Genomic DNA, 20,815 nt, shown 5'->3' with positions numbered 1-20,815 from the left:
GGGAGGAATGGGGGGGGTAGAGGGGAGGAAAAGGGGGGGGCGGTAGAGGGGAGGAATGGGGGGGTAGAGGGGAGGAATGGGGGGGGGGGTAGAGGGGAGGAATGGGGGGGTAGAGGGAGGAATGGGGGGGTAGAGGGGAGGAGTGGGGGGGGAGGTTAGAGGGGAGAATGGGGGGGGGGGTAAAGGGGAGGGATGGGGGGTAGAGGGGAGGAATGGGGGGGTAGAGGGGAGGAATGGGGGGGTAGAGCGGAGGAATGGGGGGGGATAGAGGGGAGGAATGAGGGGGGGTAGAGGGGAGGAGTGGGGGGGTAGAGGGGAGGAGTGGGGGAGTAGAGGGGAGGAATGGGGGGGGGGGTAGAGGGGAGGAATGGGGGGGGTAGAGGGGAGGAGTGGGGGGGGGTAGAGGGGAGGAGTGGGGGCGGTAGAGGGGAGGAATGGGGGGGTAGAGGGGAGGAATGGGGGGGTAGAGGGGAGGAGTGGGGGGGGGGAGGTTAGAGGGGAGGAATGGGGGGGGGTAGAGGGGAGGGATGGGGGGTAGAGGGGAGGAATGGGGGGGGTAGAGGGGAGGAATGGGGGGGTAGAGCGGAGGAATGGGGGGGGGTAGAGGGGAGGGATGGGGGGGTAGAGGGGAGGGATGGGGGGATAGAGGGGAGGAATGGGGGGGTAGAGGGGAGGAATGGGGGGGGTAGAGGGGAGGAATGGAGGGGGGGTAGAGGGGAGGAATGAGGGGGGTAGAGGGGAGGAGTGGGGGGGGTAGAGGGGAGGAATAGAGGGGGGGTAGAGGGGGGGAATGGGGGAGTAGAGGGGAGGAGTGGGGGGGTTAGAGGGGAGGGATGGGGGGGTAGAGGGGAGGAATGGGGGGGTAGAGGGGAGGGATGGGGGGGTAGAGGGGAGGAATGGGGGGGGTAGAGCGGAGGAATGGGGGGTAGAGGGGAGTGGGGGGGGAGGTTAGAGGGGAGGAATGGGCGGGGGTAAAGGGGAGGGATGGGGGGGTAGAGGGGAGGAATGGGGGGGGGTAGAGGGGAGGAATGGGGGGGTAGAGCGGAGGAATGGGGGGGGGTAGAGGGGAGGAATGGAGGGGGGATAGAGGGGAGACATGAGGGGGGGTAGAGGGGAGGAGTGGGGGGGTAGAGGGGAGGAGTGGGGGGGGTAGAGGGGAGGAATGGGGGGGGTAGAGGGGAGGAATGGGGGGGGGTAGAGGGGAGGAGTGGGGGGGGTAGAGGGGAGGAGTAGGGGCGGTAGAGGGGAGGAATGGGGGGGTAGAGGGGAGGAATGGGGGGGGGGTAGAGGGGAGGAATGGAGGGGGGTAGAGGGGAGGAATGAGGGGGGTAGAGGGGAGGAGTGGGGGGGTAGAGGGGAGGAATAGAGGGGGGGTAGAGGGGAGGAATGGGGGGGTAGAGGGGAGGAGTGGGGGGGTAGAGGGGAGGAGTGGGGGGGGGGTAGAGCGGAGGAATGGGGGGGTTAGAGGGGAGGGATGGGGGGGTAGAGGGGAGGAATGGGGGGGTAGAGGGGAGGGATGGGGGGGTAGAGGGGAGGAATGGGGGGGGGTAGAGCGGAGGAATGGGGGGGTTAGAGGGGAGGGATGGGGGGGTAGAGGGGAGGAATGGGGGGGGGGGGTAGAGGGGAGGGATGGGGGGGTAGAGGGGAGGAATGGGGGGGGGGGGGTAGAGGGAAGGGATGGGAGGGTTAGAGGGGAGGAATGGGGGGGGTAGAGGGGAGGAGTGGGGGGGGGTAGAGCGGAGGAATGGGAGGGGGGGTTAGAGGGGAGGAGTGGGGGGTAGAGGGAAGGAATGGGGGGGGTAGAGGGGAGGAATGGGGGGGTAGAGGGGAGGGATGGGGGGGGTAGAGGGGAGGGATGGGGGGGTAGAGGGGAGGAATGGGGGGGGGGTAGAGCGGAGGAATGGGGGGGTTAGAGGGGAGGGATGGGGGGGTAGAGGGGAGGAATGGGGGGGGGTAGAGGGGAGGGATGGGGGGGTAGAGGGGAGGAATGGGGGGGGTAGAGGGGAGGGATGGGGGGGTTAGAGGGGAGGAATGGGGGGGGTAGAGGGGAGGAGTGGGGGGGGGTAGAGCGGAGGAATGGGAGGGGGGGTTAGAGGGGAGGAGTGGGGGGTAGAGGGGAGGAATGGGGGGGGGTAGAGGGGAGGAATGGGGGGGGTAGAGGGGAGGGATGGGGGGGGTAGAGGGGAGGAGTGGGGGGGTAGAGCGGAGGAATGGGAGGGGGGGTTAGAGGGGAGGAGTGGGGGGTAGAGAGGAGGAATGGGGGGGGGTAGAGGGGAGGGATGGGGGGGGTAGAGGGGAGGAATGGGGGGGTAGAGGGGAGGAATGGGGAGGGGGTAGAGCGGAGGAATGGGGGGGTTAGAGGGGAGGGATGGGGGGTAGAGGGGAGGAATGGGGGGGGGGGGTAGAGGGGAGGGATGGGGGGGTAGAGGGGAGGAATGGGGGGGGGGTAGAGGGGAGGGATGGGGGGGTTAGAGGGGAGGAATGGGGGGGGTAGAGGGGAGGAGTGGGGGGTAGAGGGGAGGGATGGGGGGGTAGAGGGGAGGAATGGGGGGGGGGTAGAGGGGAGGGATGGGGGGGTTAGAGGGGAGGAATGGGGGGGGTAGAGGGGAGGAGTGGGGGGGGTAGAGCGGAGGAATGGGAGGGGGGGTTAGAGGGGAGGAGTGGGGGGTAGAGGGGAGGAATGGGGGGGGGGTAGAGGGGAGGAATGGGGGGGTAAAGGGGAGGGATGGGGGGGTAGAGGGGAGGAATGGGGGGGGGGTAGAGGGGAGGAATGGGGGGGGTAGAGGGGAGGGATGGGGGGGGTAGAGGGGAGGGATGGGGGGGGGTGTCGACTCACAATCTCTGGACTCTGCTCCGCAAGATAAACCGACGGCCGTCGTCAGCGCTGGATTTATTTTTTGTAGAATCTCCCAGTTTCGCCCCGCCCGCCCCGCCCGCAGGTCCGTGGCCAAAGCAATCCGTGGTGGGGGGACGCTGCTAGCAGTTTCATCTAAAAAATCAAACTAAAATCGAGCGTCAAGAGCTCCCAATCCTCTTCATCCTCCCCTTCTCATTCTCCTTCTTCCCTACGGCGGCAGACGATGTAGACTCGAAGAGACAAAACGATTAAGAGTGTCACGCATGCATTCGTTGAGTGGGCTCAGCGCAGAAGCATCCGCGTCAGAGTTTGTGTATTGCCCGCGGGTGTTCTTCTCCTCCTGCTGCTGCTTCGTCTTTGTGGATCCCTTGCGCGCATCATTGCGTCGTGATATATACATACAGTAGGGTTGTGCTCGCTCCTGGATGAGCGCAGTCAGTACGCTGCTGCTGCTGTTGTTGGGAGAGCTGAATAAGTTTCCGTTTGTGTATCGAGTATGCGCATAATGAGTTAAGCTCCAGCAATGATTTAAGACAAAAACAACAACTACCACTACCACTACAGCAGCAGCAGCAGCGCGGATGAATCTCCGAGCCACGCCACGAAGAGCTCCGGTAAGAGTTCCGCATCACTCCGGGAGTGGACACTGCGCCGGATTTGCTGGTTGGCCGATGTGGACAGAGTTAAAAATACAATCTAAACGATATATTCGTGTTCGTCTTCTTTGGTTCTTTCGGTAAAGTCACGTAGAATGAGAATAAAATACTAAAATAAAACATTCTACGCGGTGACTTTACCGAAATTTACCAAAGAAGATGAATCCTTGCAGTCACGAAAGCTTTAAATCGTAAAAAAAAGATGTATTCTTGGTTCTAGATTTGAAGCTCTCGTGACTGCAAGGATCCATACTCTTTGGTTCTATTCGGTAAAGTCACGTAAAAAACAACAAAAAATTAAAAATTCACGACGTTTCGGCCGCGACACAAGTGGCCTTCAGCAGGTGAAGGGACCAGACTGTCTAGCGCTGTCCTCTAGACAGTCTGGTCCCTTCACCTGATGAAGGCCACTTGTGTTGTGGCCGAAACGTCGTGAATTTTTTTCTTGTTTTTTACGTGACTTTACCGAATAGAACCAAAGAGTATATTCTTGGTTCTTTCGGTAAACTCAAGTAGATAGAAACCAAAAATAAATAAGAAAAATTAAAATAATAAATCATTAAAAAATGATAAATTGAAAAGAATAAAAGCAAAATACCACTAAAATTTTAAATAGGTAATAAATTAAAAATAAATTAAAAAATAATATATGCAAAAAGAACCACGACGTTTCGATCGCAACACATGCGGTCTTCATCAGGCTTTTATTATTTCAAATTTTTTATTTTATTTTACTATTTTTATCGTGTTTCTTTGCTTTTATTATTTTCAATAAAAATATTTTATACTTTTAAATTAGAATTTCATTCTTTTCTACCTACGTGACTTTACCGAAAGAACCAAAAATATGAATTCCTGCAGTCACGAAAGTTTTAAGTCAAACTTTTAAATCTAAACTGGGTTTTTTTGGGGGGGGGGGTTTACCAGTCGTAAGGGCCCGCTTCATCTGTATAGCTCTGTTGTTCATAAGCGACCATGCGATCAGAAATGAAAGCTCAAATTTAAGTGCCTTTAACAGCATCATGCGGACATGAATAGCAACAGTAAAATCATGTTAAACGCGTGACGTTGATTCTAAATGTGGAGGGGAAAAACCGGGGAGGCCTCCCAGGGGAAAATCCACCCGACCACGGGGAGCGAGAGAGAGACAGAGAGAGACACAGCGAACTCCAACCTATACAGTAGGCGTCAGGGTTTCGGATCGAACCCACGGCCTCCTGTATAGCAGGCGAGGTAGTTAACATCTCCTAGCCACCGCAGAGCCGCAGCAGGTCATGCTATGAGAGCTGAACACAGCCTGGGCACACCACAGTTTATATCTCGTGCGTTCAAGAGCCACTCACAGTTCTCCTAATTGACGCACTCAAACTCAGTACAAGAGTAGAATGCGAATATTTAAGGTCCACCATACTTCACCACGCGGGTCAGCGTGCAACGATGGGTAGTCGGATAGCCAGCAACTGCAATCAGCAGCGACCTGGTACGTGGAGTATGTGCGTTTTATATATTGACGCGATCTAACCCAAAAAAACCTGTTATGTATGTGTGTTGATATTCTTTCGCACCGTACGTAGCTCACCACCCTAATCGGAGGTGCAGGAGGAAGGACAACTATGGGTCTCTTTGAGTCTATGGGTCTCTGTGTGAGTCTATGGGTATCTGTGTGAGTTTGTGGGTCACTGTGTGAGTCTATGAGTCTCTGTGTGAGTCTACGGGTATCTGTGTGAGTCTACGGGTATCTGTGTGAGTCTATGGGTCTCTGTGTAAGTCTATGGGTCACTGTGTGAGTCTATGGGTCACTGTGTGAGTCTATGAGTCACTGTGTGAGTCTATGAGTCTCTGTGTGAGTCTACGGGTATCTGTGTGAGTCTACTGGTATCTGTGTGAGTCTATGCGTATCTGTACGAGTCTATGGGTGTCTGTGTGGGTCTATGGGTATCTGTGTGAGTCTATGGGTGTCTGTGTTAGTCTATGCGTATCTGTGTGAGTCTATGGGTCTCTGTGTGAGTCTATGGGTCTCTGTGTGAGTCTATGGGTATCTGTGTGAATCTATTGGTATCTGTGTGAGTCTGTGGGTCTCTGTGTGAGTCTATGGGTGTCTGTGTGAGTATAGGTGTCCGTGTGAGTCTGTGTGTCTGTGTAAATCTATCGGTCTCTGTGTGAGTCTACGTACATATATTGCATTTCTTTCACACCGTACATAGCCAATCGTGCTAATCTTTGACGTGTAAGAAGGAGTATCGGGTTTGACTGTTTATGAGTCACAACTACAGTAACAGAGTGGTCGTGATATCCTCTGCACAATCAATAAAGAGACATGCGCGTGCACACATGGCATGCCGCTCGCCAACAGCATTGCGTGTGGCCTTATAAGTGTAGTGGATTCGAATTAGGTGCACACACAACTTCTTGAGAGGCAACACTTATTTATTAATGAACACAACAGTTAACTCTTACATTACGCATAGGGTGGTGACCACCGGTTACTCTAGCTAACACACACTTCTCAGATACTCTAGGGAGGTACAGCCTCCTGTCTTGGTGGGACTTACTCACACGTCTACCGCTATACTAGAGTCCCCTGGCTGGGACCTACACACGGATCTCTTGCTAACCTAAGGAGTTACAGCCTCCTGTCTTGGTGGGACTTACACGTCTACCGCTATCCTAGAGTCCTCCGGCTGGGACCTACACACGGATCTCTTCTTGGCGTCTTCACGATGCATCTTCGTCCTCGATACGGGCAGCAGCCTCGAACCTCGTGAGGAGGCTGCTTATGTTGGCCTCGGTGTGCCCGGGCCCCGCCCCGGCCACGCCTCCCTTCGAGAACCCTCTCGAAGCCCCCCCCCCTGCTGTCCACGTGCCCCCCGAGGTGCCCCCTAGGCCCCCACTGGGGTCCAGTCACGTGTCCAGCCGGGGTCACAGAGAGTGCCACGACCTCACACCACCCTCGTGGCCTCCCGAGTCCAGAACCGGCCCTGACGTCATTCCCGCCTCCAGCCGGGATCACGTCATGTGTGTGCGTAGACCCACGTGATCGTGAAGCTCCCCCGCATAGTGACGTCACACGTGTGCGTGTGTACACAGTAGTGATGCTACCATCACTATATCACCCTCCCCCATGTAAAATAAAACAGCCGTCTCGACTGTGACAATACAGAAAAAAACAGTGTGCCTCCAACAACAATATTAATAAATAACCGGCGACCGATAATAATTACCGCGAGAAACATATGTACACACACCCAGAGGGGGTAAGGGAAGAACGTATGGAACGAGGGGAACCAACAACAACCACATGTACACAAAAAGAACTGGTCAACCCACTTATCCCTCAGCACAGCCCATCCGTGTGAATTTGTACGCACGCACCGACATATGAATGTGGCTGTTTGACAACGGTGCAGGCAATCAACAAGGTGTGAGAATCATGGACAGCGGCCAGTCTTCAAACGAGTTCGCATGGCTGAGCCCCCAGGGGAGGCGAGCACGCTCTCCCTGCAGGTCCTGGGGGAACTTGAAAAAGGCCCAAAAAGGGCACAGCCCCTCCCCAGGAGTTGGGCAACAGGATGAGCAGGAGTGACGTACGGGCACTCCACTCCCCCTCTTCAAGTCCACATCCGGTCAGCATAACCGGTGACTCCAATGGCGGCAGGTGCAGGAATCCTGTGACAAGAAGAAACCACCTCCTGAGGCACAGCACCACAAGCCCACGCCTCAGCTCGTCGGACACGACAGCCACCCGGCACAGAGAAGTGGAGATGATTGTATTCCGCCCGGCGGAAGAAAGAAAAACAAAAATACATAGATTCCGACGTGTTGGATGCACAACCAACACCAGTAATCAAACCAAAATCACACAACCACCCCATAGATGGCAGGGTCTCACACCGCTCTGCTACCGTTCCACCCCACAGGTGGCAATAGGGCGAAGACCAAAAGTCTAACACCCACCTACAAACACCACTTAACATTCCGGACGTCTCCCTACATCCCAGGTCGAGAAGTCGCACTTCAGGGTCGACCCATGTACTGGCTCAAGGAAGTCACGCTTCAGGGTCGAGCCCGTATGCTGCACCCAAAGGTACAACGTTGCATGTTGTACAACATCCCGGGTCAAGGAAGTCATGCTTCGAGTTTGACCCATGTACTGGGCAAAGAAGTCGCACTTTAGGGTTGCCTCAGTATCTACATTTTTCGTAAAAAATATGTTAAATCGACGTGACACGAAAAAAAAATGCCTGCTCTTGCCCGGAAATGGTTCACACAAATACCCGTGCACGTACAAAATGGCGGACGCATTCGCGGACCGCATCCCCCGCGGTTTCCCGCGCTCACACAAAATGGCGGCCACATGCTCGAACGGCAATCCCGCAATCCCCGTGCACCCGCATATCTCCGCGGTTCTCCCTGCACTTGCATCCCAGTATACTCATTTGGGAATCACAACAGATAATCCATATCCCATGTTTACACACCCTCCGACGCCTCTGCGCGTCGCCGCAGTTCGTCGCACGTATCGGCCGTAGCGGGGGAAATTTAAACCAGTATCTCTCCAAGACTGGCGTTGCGGCAATCAGCTGTCCCAACCGAGCTGAGAAGACACAAGAACACCTCTCTCCAGGACTCGTATTGCAGCAATCAGCTGTACCAACCGAGCCGAGAGGACACACCAACCCCTCTCTCCAAGCCTCACATTGCAGCATTTAGCTGTACCAACCGTGCTGAGAGAGCAACTCACCACAAGCTCCCTGAGCCTCTGGCTCACTGTCTCAGACACACCTCGGAGTGTCTCAATCTCCGGGCCGCCAGGGCGAGCCTACAGCTCCAGACGCACCACGAAGGGTCTCAACCTCCGGGCCGTCAGGTCAAGCCATCAGCCATAGCATGACGGGACCACACTCTACGAGCCATGTGAGCGAACTGCCCACTAGGCTAAACACGCCACGGAGGGTCTCAACCTCTGGGCCGTCAGGTCAAGCCATCAGCCATAGCATGACGGGACCACACTCTCCGAGCCATGTGAGCGAACTGCCCACTAGGCTAGACATGCCACGGAGTGTCTCAATCTCCGGGTTGTCAGGTCAAGCCGTCAGCCATAGCATGATGGGACCACAACTCTCGTGTTAGACACGCAACACTCACTGGGCCATCCTGGTCAGGATCTGTGCTCCAAGATATTCGACAGCCAGCACCACAATTCCAAATCACTGGCAGCATGTCACCATCGCAATTTAAATGCTCCATACCAATGACGGCAGAGCCAAAACCCAAGGCAGTCATCCCCCACACACTCTAACACCATCACAACACATACAATTTTAATTAGGATCCCCCACTGAATTGATCCAAAGTCGAACAGGTACGCACAATTTGTGACGATCCCGAATACCCAGTGGTCACAACAATACACCTCACATCCCGTATCCGTACAGAGAGACAGTCTATGCAGTACGTACAGTCCACACATCCCGATCTCGAGAAAAGCCCCATGCAATCAACACATCGTTAACAAATGTGGAACATTGCAATCACAACAAAAATAAATCGATGTCACACTGCGACCCAATAACACGGCAACCCACGGGACATTAAAGGGCCTCGGGACACTCGACACAACCGAATTAATCATTAACAGCCCCATCAAGATTACGATCCCGTCGCCGTAATTAACAACACTGTTACAAAGCAGACACCCGCACGGGCGCCGTGTCAATCTGCCACACACACAACCGGACTAACACGCTCCGCAACCCAGCGAGTAAAAAAAAACACGCAATCGTAACCCGGCGCACGCAAGATGGGTGAGGTGTGTTTTTAGGGCCCGGGTGCATTGTGTCACGACTCGCCTTAGAGGCTGTGAGGAACAGAGGATGGCAGGGTGGAACTTGAAGAATCTTGGATGGTGAGCACGGCATCCTCTTGCGACAGGATGCCACCAGGACGGCCGAAGATCTCCCTCCACAGGTGTTGAAAATGGCGGGAACGGCATTTTGGCGGGAACCGCGTGCCGACCGGCCGCCAAGATGGCGGCCGCGCGTGCACCATGCGCGCGCAAATTTCCCGCCCAGGCACCCGCAGCAGCGGCGGCGTCCTCTCTCCTCCAACTCCGGCGCTCTCTCTCTCGATGGTGGTTAAGCAGCGACGTGATGTGCGTCCTGCTGCCCCGCCTGCAGTGCCATCTCCCTCCTTCACCGAGGCTGCAGATCCCCGGGGCTGCCCCCGAAGATGATCTTCCCGCCTCCTCATCGTGTGAAAGCGACCAGGTAAGTTGTAGTAATCGTGCGCATATTATACTGACTAGGATAACACCTAACGTTAGCCACTTCTGACACCAAATGTAGTGGATTCGAATTAGGTGCACACACAACTTCTTGGGAGGCAACACTTATTTATTAATGAACACAACAGTTAACTCTTACATTACGCATAGGGTAGTGACCACCGGTTACTCTAGCTAACACACACTTCTCAGATACTCTAGGGAGGTACAGCCTCCTGTCTTGGCGGGACTTACTCACACGTCTACCGCTATCCTACAGTTCTCCGGCTGGGACCTACACACGGATCTCTTGCTAACCTAAGGAGTTACAGCCTCCTGTCTTGGTGGGACTTACACGTCTACCGCTATCCTAGAGTCCTCCGGCTGGGACCTACACACGGATCTCTTCTTGGCGTCTTCACGATGCATCTTCGTCCTCGATACGGGCAGCAGCCTCGAACCTCGTGAGGAGGCCGCTTATGTGGGCCTCGGCGTACCCGGGCCCCGCCCCGGCCACGCCTCCCTTCGAGAACCCTCTCGAAGCCCCCCCCTGCTGTCCACGTGCCCCCCGAGGTGCCCCCTAGGCTCCCACTGGGGTCCAGTCACATGTCCAGCCGGGGTCACAGAGAGTGCCACGACCTCACACCACCCTCGTGGCCTCCCGAGTCCAGAACCGGCCCTGACGTCATTCCCGCCTCCAGCCGGGATGACGTCGTGTGTGTGTGTAGACCCGCGTGGTCGTGACGCTCCCCCGCACAGTGACATCACACAGTAGTGATGCAACCATCACTACATAAGCAGGACAGGATTTGGTCGTACATATAACACACCCGTCAATCCCTTAACAGTGCCTACCTTATTACAGACCAATTCAGACCCTATTGGTCACCCCGTGCCCTTATAAATTTCAACGTTCATCCGAGAAAATCCCATCGCAAGGCAGAAACCCAAATAGACAAAAAACGTGTTTTTGTTGCCCGTACTGAAACGGCTGAACACCGTATGGACTTAAACTCAATTTTCATGCACAAGACTATGGGGTGAAACCGTATGCGTTGACAAGTAATATAATAGCACCCGGGGGGGGGGGCTATCGGAGAGAGAGGGGGTTGTGAACCGCAGGCTTATTCACACCGGGAATGACACTGCCCTCATCCATAATAAATACATCGAAGCAGAGATGATATATCGTAGATCATCCATTATGCGGCACCGGATTTTCAAAAACGCAGGATAATCATTATCAGGGGCGGAGCCACGGGGGGGGGGGGCTGGGGGGGGCTTGCCCCCCCCTGAAATTTTGGGAAATTCGGTAATCGGGATAACCGGATATCTGGCTGCTGCAACATGCTGGCTGCCACCTTGTGCTGCCCTACAGGATGCTTGAGCGGCAGACTTTCGAAGTTATCGAACTTATCAGCCACATCAGCAGCTCCGACTTATTCATAAACTCCGGGTTCAAGTCCAATAATTTTTTTTTACACATTTGTGGCGCCCATTGGAAAACATAAACTGGATATCTCAGAATTTTGAAGTCAGAACCCCCCAAAAGTCAAAATCCTGGCTCCGCCCCTGCTCATCATCATTATTTCTGATAGCTTATTTTTTGCACGTTCTTGTAACATGTTATGTTTTTTTTGAAATGTGTTGTATGTGCTTTTCTTGGTGTTTTGTGAATGTTTTTTGTTGCTATATTTTTTATATTTGTTTACCATGTTAAATTGCCACGAATAACCATACAAAGACAACCAAAATATCCTCGTGAAAAAATAAAACGTTAACTGTATTTTGCTGTTACCGTACTGATCACTCCAATCTCGAAGGCTGCATCATGGGGCGATGTTTTAACGTACTGACTACTCAGCTCTTATTGTAACACAACAGACGCGTGTGTTGGACGATCGCAAGCGTTGTTGACACACACACAACGCAACTTATCATAAGCCGGATCGCACCGTGCATATTTTTCCCGTTAGTATGGGGGGGGGGACATTTTTTTTACCTAATATACGTGCAATATTTTCCATTAAGTTGCATGTAGTGTATAAAGTACTGCAATATAATATTTTAACACTTGAAATCAAGCATTCTTACGTGGGTTTTTGTTGTTGTCACGGACATGGTGCCGATCGCCAAACTGGTTTGCAGCCTCGAAAGCGGGTTTGCCGGTTTCGCCAGATCGGCCCTTAACTCCCGGATGATATTGTTTAAAGCCGGATAGACCGACTACTCTCAAGCCGTATATATTGTGTTGGGTATTTAAAAAAATATGATTTGACCAGTTAAGGCCCCACAGAGCTATGTAGCTTATTTTCACAAATGATAGCTCAACGACTTGGCGTGTCGTCACGTGGACATTTATAGCTGAAAAAAATCCACGTATACCACGGGAAAGTAAGCGAAAGTGAGAGAGACACACACAGACTCCAAATTATACAGCGGGCGTCAGGGTCGGGATCGCGAAGCCACGTACTAAGTGTACCAGGCGAAGTAGTTAACATCTCCTGGCCACAGCGGAGCCCCAGCCTAACTGATGAATCTTAATGCCCTTAAAACCCCAAAAAAACCTTTTACACAGTAGAGATGGAGCCATTACAAAAAAAAATGTTTACACAAGAGAGATGAAGCATCTTCTTTGGTTCTTTCGGTAAAGTCACGTAGAATGAGAATAAAATAATTAATCAAATAAAATAACACAATTAAATTCTCACGACGTTTCGGCCACAACACAAGTGGCCTTCATCAGGTGAAGGGACGAGACTGTCTGGAGGACAGCGCTGGAGCAATTACAAAAAAGCAATTACAAAAAAACCCTTTTACACAGGAGAGATGAAGCAATTACAAAAATAGTTTTTTTCCGGTCTGATCGGCGCAATAATTAGTGAGCACTGTATACCATGAAGAAGGCTGCGCGCGGCACGCGAATGGGGTGGGTTGGTTGGCCAGCAGGCACACTCGGACGCCTTTGTCTTCCCAGTGCTAATGTTGATTTAAAGCTTTCGTGACTGCAGTGATTCATATTCTTGGTTCTTTCGGTAAAGTCACGTTGAAGGGAAACAATAAATAATAAAATATATATATATAAAACTATCAAATTCTCACGACGTTTCGACTGTAACACAGTCATCATCACGTGTGAAAAAACCAACGGAAGGAAGCATTTGAAGGAAGTGGCGGTTTGTATTTATGTATTTTAAAACGTTGTTTTTATTTATTTTTAAACGGTGTTTGTGATTATTTATTTATTTTTTTAAAAAAACGTTAGCACCACGGACAGCGATTTTACAGTTTGTTTAGAAGGACGAGTCCATCTATGTTCGGAAAAGAGGAGGGGGGAGACGAAAAATTAATGTATGCTGTCTGGAAGCCACCGTAAGCGTGAACAATCAATTAAGACCCGAAATGGTTTATCAAATCCTTCCAATAATTGCTAAGCCAGAATCCATCCTCTCGGTTGAAATTGTTTCTGTGTTTGTATATGTGGATAGCCTCATGAACGAATCTCTCATGGTAGCCCTATGGCTTGCAAAGAACCTCTGTCTCGGAAAAGTCAATGTCATGTGTGCCTACTGAATTATAACAGTGATCTGCCACGGCCGAGGTGTTGGTCCTACCGTGTTTAAGGTCTGCTTTGTGTTCACGAATGCGGTCCGAGACATGTCGTTTGGTTTCTCCAATGTAACTACTACCACAGAGGCAACTTAGTTTGTAGACGCCAGGGTACTGTATGTCGGAATCACATCTTTTACAGACGGAACCAGATCACGGATTTTATGTAATGTGTTGAAACGGACCTGGATCTTGTGTTTATTCAAGATTTTGGAGATCTTTTTTGTGATCCCCGCAATGTAAGGTAAAGTGATGGTTTTGAAAGGCTCCTCAAGAGGGTCCTTCTTCATGGTTTGAGTGATAGCTTTGCGGATTGTATAGTCGGAGTAACCATTAGCCTTAAGAGCTTGGTGTACGTGCTTGAGTTCACTGCCTATGTGTTCCTGGTCGGATATGCATTGGGCTCTATGGTACAGAGTCTTGATGAGAGAATTCTTCTGTGATGGATGGTGGTGGGAATCCGGTTTCAGATAAGCATCCGTATGGGTAGCTTTCCTGTAGAGAGAGTGGCTCATTGAACCATCAGGTCTCTTTTTATTAGGACATCCAAAAAAGGTAGCTTGCCATCTTTTAATAAATACACACCGCCACTTCTTTCAAATGCTTCTTGCCGTTGTTTTTTTCACACCTGATGATGACTGTTTGTGTTACAGTCGAAACGTCGTGAGAATTTTATTGTTTTATATATATTTTATTGTTTCCCTTCAACGTGACTTTACCGAAAGAACCAATAATATATAGTGCTAATGTTATATTCTTAGTTTTTTCGGTAAAGTCACGTTGAAGGGAAACAACAACAATATTATAATAATATATATTATTATTTTGTTGTTTCCCTTCAACGTGACTTTACCGAAAAAACTAAGAATATGAATTACTGCAGTCACGAAAGCTTTAAATCAAAATTTAGTGCTAATGTTGTTTACACAGACCGATCGCCATACCCGCTAATTGGCCAGGCCAGGTGCACTTAGAGGCCCACGTGAAGCGTCGAAGGCTCCGTCGACAGGAGGGTCACAGGACAGACCCAGAAGATGCCATGGGGTTGGCAGACTGAGATGACTGGCACATGCACCACCTGTACCCCCTACTAATTACACACCAACAACACCACCAGCTACGCATTATTTAAGGCCGAGCTCAACCATAGGTTGGCGCACGGGTAGGGGAGCCTGGCGCCAGGACCGGTTCAAATATTCGCTGCCACTATGAATAATTTGGTCGTAAGCTGGAAATTGAACTTGGGTGTTCATGCCGTGTGGTTCGTAGTGTGGTGCTGTGGCAAAACGGTTGCGCCACCACTCCCTACCAGATCCCCACCCCCACCCCCTCCTCGTATATGGCTTAAAGAGAGCTTTGAGGCTAGAGCTTTGAGGCTAGAGCTGTTCGCGAGGGCGGAACGACACACGAGGAAGTTGGCGGGTGTGACCGGCAAAGCCCCCCACACAACACACCCGCGGCGATATGTACACATTTGAGGCCGAGTGGACCTAGGGGGGAGGGGGGGGTGCCATCCCATCCCATCTGCACCGTTTCAGATAATCGTCACCACCGATGTTTGGTGGTGGTGGTGGCGGCGGCGGCGGTGGTGGCTGTGGTGAGCGGGGATAGAATTCGTGTCGCCAGGGGTTTGCGTGGCGCAGATTCGAGACCACTCCTCGCCGATGCTTAATGACCCGTGGGGTGGGTGGGTGGGGGGTAGGTGGGTTGGTGGGGGGGTAGGTGGGTGGGTGGTTAGGTGGGTGGGTGGGGGGGTGGGTGGGTTGGTGGGTGGTTAGGTGGGTGGGGGGGTAGGAGTTGCAAAGGAAGCATCGTCAGATCGTATCCGATGCACGCGAGCGGCTTGTGGACCCGGAGTGGTTGTTTTTTAACGTTGTCGTCGTCGTCGTCGTGGTGGTGGTGGTGGTACATTTTGTAGTTCCGAAGAACAGGATTGGGGAGAAAAAAATATATATATAACCCAAAGCGTGCCGGCAAACAGCTCCTGTTACCGCGACCAGCCTGTGCTCATCGACGTCTGCAGTGTAAACACGACAACAATAGCAGCAGCAGCCGTCACATCACCACGGCGCCAGTGCCAGGCTAGGTGCACCTTGAGGCCGCGCGAAGTGTCGAAGGCTCGCTGCTGGCAGGGCAGGCCCCTGGTGCAATATGGTTTTGACTGCTGTGCCAGGCTAGGTGCAGGTTGGAGATCACGGGGCAGACCCAGGTGCTGTATTGGGTTGGCTGTTGTGCCAGGCTAGGTGCAGGGAGAGCTCAGTGACAGCTCGAGGCTCTCAGAGCCTCCCCGCTTGATGCAGCGATCTTGCCGTGACTGTTCCACCTGGAGACGGAAGCTTGTGTTGCCTCCAGAACGTCGTGATTTAATTGTTTTATTTTACCTACGTGACTTTACCGAAAAAAACCAAAGAGGGTGAATCCTTGCAGTCACGAAAGCTTCAAATCTAGAATTACTAAATTTAGCAGTTTCCTGTCCACCAACAATCTACTACATCTAAAACAATCTGGGTTCCGAAAAAAATACAGCACCACATCTGCTGCATTAGACTCTCTGAATCAAATTTACAGTAGCCTTGATAATAAGAAGTACTGTGCCTCTCTTTTTCTTGACCTGTCCAAAGCTTTTGATACAGTAGACCACAACACCCTGCTTAGTAAACTAAGTTGCCTCGGTTTTTCCGAAAACACAGTAAAATGGTTCAAAATTACCTCTTTTCTCGCACCCAAACTGTATTCACAGATGGTTGGAGGTCAAACAGTGTTTAGATAACAAAAGGGGTTCCACAGGGTTCCATCCTCAGCCCCCTCTTGTTCTCTCTTTATGTCAATGACTTGGGCACTGACCTGGATCATTCCAGGGTAAATCTTTTTGCAGATGACACGATACTGATTACTGCTGGCCGCTCTCCGGATGACGTGATTGCTAAGCTCCAGGGTGATTCCAACAAACTACAACATCAGCTAGTTGCTCTTAAACTAGTCCTGAATACCTCCAAAACCAAGGTGCTATGCTTCTCACCGGGACTAAAGCAGGAAGTTATTTTCCCCAATTACATTCCTTAAATAATTATCAAATAGAGCAAGTCAAGATCTGTACGTATCTTGGGGTCATCCTGGATTCAAAACTGAATTTTGAAGATCACATTGATTATATTGTTAAAAAGACAAAAATAAAAATTGGTTTTCTGTATCGACACAAGCACTGCTCCCCCCCTATGTTCCGTTTGGAATTGATAAAAGCTACCATACTTCCTCTACTTGATTACTGTGACATCGTGTATAAATCAGCCCCAAGTACTGTACTGAAGAAGCTTGATTCCATCTATCACTCGGCCTTAAGAATTGCATTGAACTGTCCATATAGGACTCACCACTGTGATCTCTACATTGGGTCAAACTTAACATCTCTTAATGTTCGACAGCTTGTGCACCAGATGTTATTTATTCACGATGTACTTACAAAAAAATCCGCAGACTACCTGCTGGATCTCCTCTCTGTTTCAAAGAACAAATTTGACCTCAGATCTTCGCTCATTTACCAGCTTCACATTCCCTATTGCCGTACAAAAACCGGAGGAAGGGCCTTTGCTATTGATGCCCCCAGGGTCTGGAATGCTATTGCCAATAAACTACAACTTGAATCACTACCTATGAGATCTTCACTCAAAACTGCTCTAGAGGAGTTGTACACCCCTAGCTGCCACTGCTATTCATTGGCGTAAAATAAAATAAAATGTTTCGCTCCGGATGACCGCTGCAAAGTATTATCTGTATTTTGATTTAGTGTGCTGATCTTAAAGGTGCATTGAAACATGTGATACTCTGACTGATGCTCCTGTTGTTGTGGAGTGACTCATGCACCTAGCTATGGCTCTAGGGTTTAGTGTTACATGTTATTTATGTAGTTTATTGTAAAAAATTCGGTCACAGTCCCTGTGATCACTGTTACATTGCATTTATGGCTTTATTTGGGTGATTTCGAAAAGTTTTTTGGTTTGGCCATGTTTTTGTTTTTTGTAGTACGGAGTTAGACTAATGGCCTTAATCTAAGTTGGCGTGTGGTTGTTGTTGTTTGACTTGCATCCCACTGGGATTTTTGCACACAGCGTTGGTGTACGGTGCTTTTTCAGGAATATTTTGATGTTTTTTTCCTGGATTTTCTGTTTGCACAGTCACACACTAAGTCACTTTAAGATGTTTTCTTGTTCATGTTTTTTGTTTGTTGCGGTTGCACCCGATTCAAGAGCCGAATGGCTCACAGGGCTATACCAATAAATGGAACTGAACTGTATTAAAAGACTATATTTACTTATTTTTTGCGCGACATCGACCGTACCAACGCATGCCCTGCCAAGTCATGCGCGTTCGGTCAGGCTCACTGTACTGCCGGCCTTTCATGTCGACTGTATTCTGTTTTTTCAGCTGCTGTCCGTATTGCCAGCTTTTTATGTCCACTGTAGCAATGCTTATGTCATTGAGTCGGCGTGCTGGCAGTCTATAATCTAGACTGTAGCCTGCTTCTCAACTTTCCCGTGCTTACTGCTGCTATTTCATGTACATCTATTTCAGATTATTTTTTCTTCTATGCATTTCTATTGTTTCCATTGCTCACGTCCCGCAATGTACTGATATGTAGCACTGCGATGCTGATAGCTGTGCCATCATTGGGGATTTCTGTGCACGTCAATCTGTGTGTGTGTGTCTTGAGTCGATGTGTGTGTTTGAGTCCATATGTGTGTGCGTGTATGTCCATGCGTGTGTATCAGTCACTGTGTGTGTTACTCTCCATGTGTGTGTAAGTCCATACATATGTGCTTGTCACTTGATGTGTGTGTGTAAGTCAATGCGTGTGTGTGACTTCATATGTGTGCGTAACTCCATGTGTCTGTATCTAAAGCATATGGCTGTGTATCAGAGTCCATATGTGTATGCGTGTGTACGGCAATGTGTGTGTAAGTCCATTTATTTGCGTGCCTGTAGGTCCATGTGTGCGTCTTAGTCCATGTGTGTGCTTTATTGACATGCTCAAGGCCTATGATACCATCAGTAGGCCTGGGATCTGGGTTATTCTTCGTGCTTTTGGAGTCCCTGACTCGCTCTGGTCACGATCCTTAAGGACCTTCATGATGGTGAGCGGCCTCACGTCAAACTACGTGTCCGTGAGTCAGAGCCATTCCCTCTACACCTTGGGGTGCGACAGGGATGTCCTCTGGCTCCCACATTATTTAACATATTTTGACCACGTAGTTCGTTAAACCTTCAATGGCTGTACCCGAATATTTACCATCTGCTACATACAATTGAAGGCCGATCGATGCCCGGGTGCGGTCAAGGGATGGCTCCCTATTGGTCAACCACGTTATGTATGCCGATGATCTGCTAATTGCTGCTCACTCAGAAGAGGAGTTGGATGTGCTGCTGCTGAACCTGGAGCTTGCCACTAAGAGGTGGGGCCTTACCATCAGCCCCACCAAAACTAAGCACCTGCCTGGGTATTTTGTACCATCGGACAATCCACCCCCACAACTCACAATTGTTGATGGGGCAGTTGTAGAGAGAGTGCAGAGTTTCCCATACCTGGCCAGTGTGCTCATGACCGGCTCCGCTTTAATAGCAGAGGTCTCACTCCCAATCAGTCGAGCGGCATTATCTTTTCATCAGCTGCGTAACACTGTGTGGAAGCTACCTGCTCTCTCGCTCCACACGAAGCTCCGGGTCTTCTCGCCCACAGTCATGCACTCCCTTCTCTACGCTTGCGAAACTTGGACACTCCTAATGGAACATCTTCGCCAGTTAGAAACATTTAGGCTGGCCTGCCTACGATCCATCCTGGGTTTAACCAGGCTGGATTGTGTGATGAGCTAACAAATCCTTGAAAGATCTGCACAAAGTCCCATTGGTGACCTCCTACGGCAGGCAAGGCTGCGTTGGCTGGGCCATGCAGCCCGCATGCCCAGCCACCGCATGCTGAAACAGCTTTTGTTCCGCCGGATCGAGGGGGCTAAATGGGCGCGGCCCAGGCTAGAGAAGAGATGAAGTGATGTGGTACAGGACGATATGGAGTTGAGTGGACTTGTCGATGACTGGTACCAGTGGTGTCAAGATCGGCCTCTGTGGGGGAGCCTCGTGAAGGACGCTACTGGCCAGTTGGAGGCAGTCGCCCTCCAACAACAACGGAGGGCGGAGGAGCGATGCTCAGAACAATGAGCGGAGCACCGGATGGCTAAAGCACAGCAAGTTAGCACAGTAGGGGGCACAGGTGGTGCATCAGCCAGTCATCTCAGTCCACCCGTGGCACCTGGGTCTGCCCCGTGACCTCCTGCCAGCGGGCGTTCGACACTTCACGTGGCCTCAAAGTGCACATGGCCTGGCACAAGCATCGTGGTCACGTCAACGCCACTTAGTGGCGAATGCTGGTTGTTGTTGTATGTGTGTGTACGTACATATGTGTGTGTGTGTGCGTAAGTCCATGTGTGTGTGGCTCTATATGCGTGTGTGTTGGTCGATGTGTGTTTGTGTGTGAGTCTATGTGTGTCAGTCGATATGTGTGTGTCTACGTCCATATGTGTGTGTAGTGTGTAGATACATGTAGGTGTGAGTCTATCTATGTGTGTGTGTAGGAGTCGATGTGTGTGCGTCGGTCCATGCGTGTGTAAGTCCATGTGTGTATGTCTTATTCCATATGTGTGTGTGTGTAGGTCAATGTGTGTGTGAATCTATGTATGTGAGTGTGTGAGTCGATATGTGTGTGTGTAAGTCTGTGTGTGTGTGATTCGATGTGTGTGTGTCACTCCATGTGTGTGGGTCTAAAGTCAATGTCTGTCTGAGTCCATATGTGTGTGTTTGCGTGTAAGTCGATTTGTTTCTATATGTGTGTGGGTCGATGTCTGTGTGTAAGTCGATGTGTGTGTCTGTCTTTTTTGCCCGGGCAATGCCAAGTACTTACCGCTAGTCCTTTATAAACAGCCTGCCTCAGCAGCTTTCCCTATTTTTTCACCTGATGACGATTGCTTGTTTTGCAATCGAAACGTCGGAATATTCTTATTATTTATATCTTGATTATTTTTTCTGTCTACGTGGCTTTACCAAAAGACCCAAATAATATCTTCTGTTTATGTTGGGAATGCGTCCCTGTAAAACGCAAAATAACGTACATTGAAAAAGTATTAACTAAAAGGGATATGCACTGTGAGTGAGCCAAGCAGTTATCAGAATTAAGTTGCACAATAAAAAAGTCAAAGGTCCCCCTATAGCCTTGACAGACTGCTGGGGCAAGTGCTGTTAGTGAGCACCTATGAAGGCCGACAATGTGGCACACGAGGGGTGGGTGGCTAGAACTACACCCGGCCGCCTTTGTCTCCCCAGTGGCGATGTTTACACATTGCACCGGGAATGCATTTTAGGCTGAGTTGACCTAGGGAGGAAGGCTCA

General features: G+C 50.8%; 1 protein-coding gene across 1 annotated transcript in view; it reads left to right on the top strand.

Annotated features, from left to right (window-relative positions):
• Nucleotides 1-2,847: 2,847 nt before the first annotated feature.
• The window catches only part of LOC116957474 (uncharacterized), a 35,085-nt gene continuing 17,117 nt past the window's right edge, over nt 2,848-20,815 (top strand). The window contains exon 1 of the mRNA XM_032979645.2: nt 2,848-3,471. The gene's annotated coding sequence lies outside the window, so the exon portion shown is untranslated. The remainder of the gene's footprint in view (nt 3,472-20,815) is intronic.

The sequence above is a fragment of the Petromyzon marinus genome, chromosome 75 (genome assembly GCF_048934315.1).
Source record: "Petromyzon marinus isolate PM22_M1 ecotype Great Lakes invasive population chromosome 75, UKy_Petmar_22M1.pri1.0, whole genome shotgun sequence".
Classification (NCBI taxonomy): Eukaryota; Metazoa; Chordata; class Hyperoartia; order Petromyzontiformes; family Petromyzontidae; genus Petromyzon; species Petromyzon marinus.
Note: the sequence above shows the minus strand (reverse complement) of the source record. Positions and strands in the feature narration are given on the sequence as shown.